Genomic DNA, 8,355 nt, shown 5'->3' on the forward strand with positions numbered 1-8,355 from the left:
AAAAAAAAAAAAAAAAAAAAAAAAAAAAGAAGAGAGCCCAACCTCTCTTCTCCCTCCTCCTCCTCAGCCTACTTAAAATGAAAATGAAGAGGATTAAGACCTTTATGGTGATCCAATTCCACTCATTGAATAGTAAATATATTTTCTCTTTCTTATGATATTCTTAATATCATTCTCCCTAGCTAGCTTTATTATAAGAATACAGTGTATAATACATATCATATACAAAATATGTACTAATTGACATGTTATCAGAAAGGCTTCTGGATAACTAACACTAAGTTATAATTAATATTTAAGTTTTGAGGGAGTAAAAATCTACACACATGTTTTCAACTTGTTGGGCAGATTGGTACCCCTAACCCCCACATTGTTAGAGGGTCAACTGTTTTCAGATTGTGGCATTCCTCTGATCTACCAATTTGATGTAATTAATCATTTTAAGGAATTTTCCATCTCTTCACCACTTATTGCCTTTTCTTTCCTGAATTTGTATTTTTAATATAGTGTGTCTCTGATATATAACAGAGAACAGAATCTGAAATGGATCAACAATTTGCCTTAAGATAGTATTCACCTTTTATACAAAAGCATTCAAACTGTACATCACACTATGTCAACATTGTTAATTCTATTCTTTATGTGAGCTGAGACCCCATAGTTAATTTAGATTCCAAAGTATTTTTTCAATTACAAAATTAGTCTGTAATTTTAATGCATTTAATATAACTTAGAATAAGATATTTTAATGTTCTACTCCAAATTCTTCAAGTTTAGTAACCCATTCATATACAACATAACAGCTGGAAAATATTGACTTAATTCTTTTTATAAATAAATAACTACACACCTTGGGCATACACACTTTTTTTTTCATTTCAACTTTGACAAAAATAACCTCTTTTAGGTATTATTTTAAACTTTTTAGACTTGCTCTTGATCTGCTGGTTTCTGCACTTATTCCCTTGGCTTTTATGTCTTGATAGTCACATTTAGTTCTTGTACATCTCCTGTTTCTTCTAATTTACCAATTCTCTGGTCCTTGCTCTGGTTTATGTTTACTTTGTTTTCCCACTGTACTCATAGTTTTACCTGATCTTTGATTTTGACATTTTCCTAGTGTCTTGGGTGGGAATTTCCCTACTTAAAATTCTGGCGTATCATAAGGCAGTGGCTAGCCAAAGCCCCAGATTTCACAAGAAAGTAATTAATGTGATATTTTGCCTCAAATAAATGATTCTTGCTGATGCAGTTACTCAATAGGTTGCAGTAAATGGAGCCTTTGCTCCTGTCCATTCTCACTCCCTGTACCTAGAACAAAAACCCAGATGCAAATGCTCTATTAATGTTGACTTGGCTCAAAATTCGGTTGACAGAACTCCACTTCCAATCAGTACAGCCTGGAATCCAATAAAAAATTTCAATAAAGTTTCTCTTCAAATGCATTAGTAGGCTTTACATATATGTAATAAAGGGTAGAAGAATCGAGAAAACTCTTCTGTAAAGGTAGTAAAAAAAGACAACAGTTTTATTATTGAATAAAACCTAAACTAGAATATGTGGTTCTCAGAAAAGTAGTTATTCATGTGTCACATAAGGATGTTTCAGTCAACAATGAGCCATATATATGATGGTGGTCCCATAAGATTATACTGGAGTTATCTTATACATGTGTACCATTTTTTGTCTTTTATACCATATTTGCCTATACATTTTCTGTCTTTAGATGCCCAAATACTTATCATTGTGTTATAATCACCTACAGTATTCAGTACAGTAGCCTGCTGTGCATGTTTGTAGCCTAGGAGTCATAAGCTTTACCATCCAACTTGGTTGGGTTGTATGCTATACAACAGAGGTTTGTGTTGTGTATGTGAAAGTACATGCTATGATGTTGGCCCAGTGACAAAATTGCCTAAAGGCATCGATCAAAATGTATCCATGTTAAGCAATTCATGACTGTATATTGTATTCTGATAATGCTTCATTTTCATGTATCCTAAAGTTATTTAAAAACTGAGTTCATTTAATAAATTACAGTAACATAAGTAGTTATAAAACTCTTTGTAAACAAATACTTTTTTCCTTGAGAATAAATGTCAGTTTATAAACATGAAATTGCAAGTGGTATATTATTTTTGTGTCTGAATGTTTGTGTCCTCCCAAAATGCATATGTTGAAATCCTAATGCTCAGTGTGATGGTATTAGGAGTTGGGACAGTTTTGTTGGTGATTAGGATGTCGGGCTTTGCCCTTATGAATGGAATGAGTGCTTTTATAAGAAAGGCCCAAGGGAGCTTTCTGCCATGTCCACAATATGAAAACACAATGAAAGGATCACATTCTATGAACCAGGAAGTAGGCTCTCACCAGTGAATCTGCTGGTGTCCTGATCTTGGACTTTCCAACCTCCAGAATTGTAAGAATCAATTTCTGTTGTTTATTACCTACCCAGTTTGGGGAACTTTTTTAATATCAGCCTAAATGAACTAAGATAAAATTTAAAACATATTTATATGTAGTTTAAAAGGCCCATGTTAAATTTTTTGATATGATTATATTCATTTATATTTGAAACATAAAAAACAACCTGTCATTTAGTCATATTTGTATTACAGGACAATAAAGTGTAATTTAAAAATTTACTAATGCAAAATACCTCAATAAACTATATAGATAAGAGTATGTGAGCTATTTGTTGATTTAAAAATTTTCATTTCTTATGGGACCTCAGTATCCATAATGCATGAATACTTGGAAGGTTGCTTACATGTGGTATGTTATATTTTTCTTTATTTTATTTAAATGAAATGTACTTGAAAAAGCACAGGTGACATTGTAAGCAAAAGAATACCTTTAATTCTTAAGTTAGGATGAGTAATGTAATAATAATCTTCTCCACGACTTGTATTTACCACTGATTTGAACTGTTGTGACATTTTTTATTGGCTTTAACTCAATAGTGCTTCAATTTCTTGAAAATACTTCTGTTTAGAAATCTTAAAGTATAAATTAGCATGGATATAAAAAGACAAAACTACTTAACAATAATGAATCAATTAATCATGCAATCATTTTTTTCCAGAAATAGTGGCACCCTAAATTCACCTAACCTTGATTTTCACTAAATACAAGAATCAGATATTGAGCTCATGATGATCTTCCATAAGTATCAACAATAGAACCACATTAAAAAATATATGTATCTCTTCCTTGGGGCTTGCCATATTGTTATATTACAGGCAACTGAAAGCTGCTGATAAAATATTGATGTTTTCTAACTATTGTCACCTAGTAATATCACAGCTTACAGTCATTTCTGAGACCCAGAATCCTGTCTCAGAGAAGAATACTACAAGAATTATAGATGAGAGAGAGAAAAGCAATAATATACTCATTGAGGAAGGCGCTTCACTGTGATTCAGTGGTGACCTGGTAATATGATCTTAGGCAAGCTATCTCATCTTTCCTTTTCTCAGTCTCCACATTTGCAAAGAGTTAACACCTGCACTCATAATACATTTGTAAGATGTAGATCATTTCTTCTCCAAATAGAACCTAACCCTCACTCTGACCTCCACATATGAGCTAATATGAGCTAATTAACCAGAAGAAACCCAAAGCCATAATTATACTTTCAAATAAAAGGAAAGGATTATTATGCAATTTAGCTGGTTCTGGTCCGCATTACATAGAAATCCATGCAGCAAAATGTGTTTCAAATTAATTGTTTGGATTTCTTGAATCAAATTTGATGCACATACTGTGTAGTGTAGTGTATTGTGTAGCTAAACAAACACATCATATATATGCAATAAAACGCCCATATTTATGTAAACAGAGAAAATTAACACTACAAATACTTCATACCAAATCATCTGTTTTTGTGTTTTCAGATCAAAAAAATCTGAATTTTTGTTGTTGTGTTTTTGTTTGTTTGTTTGTTTGTTTGTTTTGACAGGGTCTCCTGTCTGTCACCCAAGCTGTCACAGCTCACTGAAGCCACTGCCTCCCTGGGTTTAGGTGATCCTCCCTCCTCAACCTCCTGAGTGCTGGGACTATAGACATGTAGAGATGAGGTGTCATCATGTTGCCCAAGCTGCTTTCGAACTCCTAGGCTCAAGCCATCTGCCCTCCTTGGTCTCCAAGTGTTGGAACTACTGGAGTGAGCCACTGTGCCTGTCCTGGTTTAAGAAAATTTGCATTTCACAATATCAGCTATGTAGTCAACATATCACAGAATGAAATAACAACTTTACCATACATTTGAAAAGTAAAGCCAGTGATTTTTAGAAAATTCTGTATTTTGGGTGAAAAGCTTTGAATTTATAGGGATTCCTGTTTGCTACATATTATTAAGTTATTATTACGATTAACCAGTTTGAGAAACAACATCTCAGTGGTCAGTGCAAAAGGTCAAAATCTGTGTGTGGATAGAAATGAGTACCAAGAACATACATAAGTCAGTGAAAATTGCTAAATAAATATATAGATAGTTCCAAGCTGAAAAATATGGTTTGAAGGAGAAAGGAAGAGTAGCAAAATCCAGAAACAGAAATAAGATGAGTGATACAGTGAGGGGGTGGGAGTGGGGCATAAGCAAAGTCTTTAAAGGAAGGGAGGTAGTTATAAATAGAGGAACAAAAAATAAAAAAGGAATAGAGGTGCCCTGGAAGCACGTTTTTTGTTTGTTTTGTTTCCCTGAGTGACAATGTTGTTGGTTGTTGATTTCTGGTTAAGCTATACTATGACTATTTAAACTTGATTTAGTAGTACAGTCATTACATATGCAATACTGTAAAAATATGACAATGTGTGATATACTTATTTGAATTACCATTCAATGGTTTCTACAGAAAGAAAAAATAAAATAGCATCTTAAATGACTCATTAAATGAACTGAGATCATTTTAAATGTTTGACATTTTCACTGATACATAATGAATCATGTGTAATGATTTAGAAACATAAATGCAAGGACTCCGGGTGTTTTATGGAAGTGAATGTTTTACACTTTTTCAAAATTCTATTTTGGTGATTAAATATTATGGAATAAAACCAAGATCCTTATTACAGTGAAAATATGTTTCTATCTTTCTATTTACATGTAATATACAACTACAAACTAAAACATGACATTTAAAGAGAAATAAAATAATATTTGTTTTAATAAAATATGGAAATGGAAAATATTTAAAGACTTTTCATAAATATACAGTTCTAGCTTGATAGTCTAGGAGATGAAGCACTTACTTAACCTTTAAATTGTATTTGTGTCATTGAAAGACACATTCTTTTGATTTATGAAATAAAATTTGACCCTAGCTCATATATCACATATATCACATCCTGAGGGTTATAGGAAATTGACTGCAAGGATCCATCATTATTCAATGTGAATAAAAGGTAATAACACTGACATTTGTAAAGTACACAGCAAGAATCATGTCTACCTTGTAGTATTGCCAATTTTAAGTAGTTCTATATCAAAAATTATCATCCCTTTGTTATAGTTCCTTTTGTATTTGTTTGTTTTCTTGTGCATTATAATTTACTTGCATTGTTTTATTGACCATGGATGCCATTTTGCAGGTTAATAATCTCACACTTATTAATCATTTGAAACCCTTAATTGGTCTTCAATATTTACCTCAAACTTTCTAATTATGAGTGTATGCACCAAAGGCAACTCAAAATTGAGTTAAAAAATAGTATAGCAATAGCATTATGTTTACATTATTATAAAATTTTTGGCCTAGCATGGTGACTCACGCCTGTAATCCCAGCATTTTGGGAGGCCAAGGTGGATGGACCGCTTGAGTCCAGGAGTTCAAGACCAATCTGGACAACATGGAAAAACCTCGTCTTTTCAAAAAAATAAATAAATAAATAAATAAATAAAATAAAATAAAATAAAATTTCCAAGGGGTCTACTTCTAAGAAGATGAATTTCAAGTATGACTTTCACTTGATGAGTTTCAGGACACACTCCTGAGAGTACACTGGCATTTGAGAAAATAGAAGAAGTAGCGAGTCCACATTCCCCTTTCCCTCTCCATTCTCCCCTGAAGCAGGTCAAAAGATCTTTTTCCACATGTAGCTTCCCTATATCCAGAGGAAAGAAACATTCTCACCTCAGAGACACACAGATGTCAACAAACATCTGAATGAACAGGCCTACTAAGTCCCACCAGATCATTACCATCAGAACATAGCTTTTGTCCAATCATACTTCCCCACAACTGACCACTCCTCATCAAATCTGAGCACAGAAGTACACAGGGGCCCCTATTTCTCTGGAAACATTTCTGGAGGCTCACATGTCATGTAAAATTTATGTTAACTAAATCTGTATGCTTTTCTCTTGCTAATCTCTTTCATTATAGGTGCCTCATCCAGGAACCTGGCTATCAGTGAAGAAAATGACTTTTAAACACCTGCAAACTTTTAATTCTTTTAATTAAAATATGAGATTATCTAAATATTGCTTACTACTATTGACAGTGTGCATTGATGAAAGATCATTTTCAATATATCACTAATTAATAGTTTAATGAGAGATATTTTACAACTCTGTTTTGTTAAGAAAACACATTTTTTCATAACAAGCTAAACTATAATTCACTGACTAGGTTTTTCTTTTCTTATTTTATTTTATTTTGTTTTATTTTTTGTTGAGATGGAGTCTTGCTCTGTTGCTTAGGCAGGAGTGCAGTGACGCGATCTTGGTTCACTGAAAGCTCCACCTCCCGAGTTCAGGCCATTCTCCTGCCTCAGCCTCCCAAGTAGCTGGGACTACAGGCACTCACCTCCACGCCCAGCTAATTTTTTTTTTTTTGTATTTTTATTAGAGATGAGGTTTCAATGTTTCAGCCAGGATGGTCTCGATATCCTGACCTCCTGATTCGCCTGCCGAAGCCTCCCAAAGTGCTGTGATTACAGGTGTGAGCCACCGCGCCTGGCCCATTGACTAGATTTTTATGAATTGAAAATTATTGAGTTCTTGTTAATGAATAATTTTTAAGGAGAAAAAAAAAACTAGATGTATAGGATGAAGAATGGAAAAAATATTCAGAAGACTTTCCAGGGATCAGTAGCTGCATTATATATGTCTACTTATTTTATTTCATTTTAATAACCAAATATTAATATAAATTTCAACACATGTGAGGAAATGAAACTCAAAAGGGTTATATAATGTGTTCAACATTAAAAAGCTAGTAAGTAACAAAATCCAAACTGAGTAGATCCATGCATGCCTTTACATTTATTAATACTTTTCCAACATGTCAACCATTTTCTCTTTTGAAAACAATTAACAAATTATATTATGATATTGACCATACCGTTTTTACAGCCTCATTATTTTTTGCAGAATTACTTTTTTCCACCCTTTAAAATTCTTACAATAGATATCCAGCCATATAGTCTGTCTATAAAATCAAGTCTTAATTCCTAGTGCCACCCAAACCTTCCAATGAGCTGTTGTTATTGTACATGTGGGACCCCTAACAGAGTTGTATCTCCCTTGGGGCTTTAGGACCAATCCTTTGGCAGACTCTGTTGGCTACCTAAACACCAATAGTTCCCAACTGAGTCTTTCTTGCGACAGTGCTCTGTCCATCCTCTGCAGGTTAAAAAAGACAGTTACAAAATTCTTCACCTCTCTTATAGCTGGAGTTGGACACAAGGCCTGATTCTGGCTGATTAAATGCATTGTGTTAATTGTCTAAGCTAATAATGTTAAAATCAAGTTTTAAATACAGCTCTCACATTCCAATGTGCTGCATGCTCTTGATGACTCAACAACATTTTTCCTGTGTCTCTGATAGGTTAGTCAGAAAGAAAATTATGGAAAACAGGAAAAGGATGTTAGAAATTGCATTTTAACCAAGCAGATATTATCATACATATAATTATTTGCAAAAGTAAGATATTAGTAAATAGCTAATATATGTTTTTAGTCATATGGATAAAAGGAAACACAATTTTTCAAAAGCATTTAAACTGTCCAAGAAATAACAACAAACCTCAGTTAATTTGACTTTAGTTTCTCATTGCTGCTCTAACAAATTATCACAAACTGAATGGCTTAAGGCAGCAAAATTTTGCTATTATACAATGTTGGATGTGGGAAGTCCAGAATTAATCTCTGAGGGCTAAAGTCATTATGACTTCAGGGCTAGTCTCTTCTGGAGTCTCCAGGGCACAATCCATTTCTTTTCTTTTCCAGCATCTGGAGGCTACCTTGGTTTCTTAGATCATCCCATCTTTCTTCATCTTCAAAACCAGAGGCTTTGCATCTTCAAATCTCCCCCTGCTTTCATAATCACAATAGCTTTCTACTTCTGACCA

This window comes from Rhinopithecus bieti, unplaced genomic scaffold (genome assembly GCF_001698545.2).
Source record: "Rhinopithecus bieti isolate Rb0 unplaced genomic scaffold, ASM169854v2 scaffold_13225, whole genome shotgun sequence".
In the NCBI taxonomy this organism is placed as follows: Eukaryota; Metazoa; Chordata; class Mammalia; order Primates; family Cercopithecidae; genus Rhinopithecus; species Rhinopithecus bieti.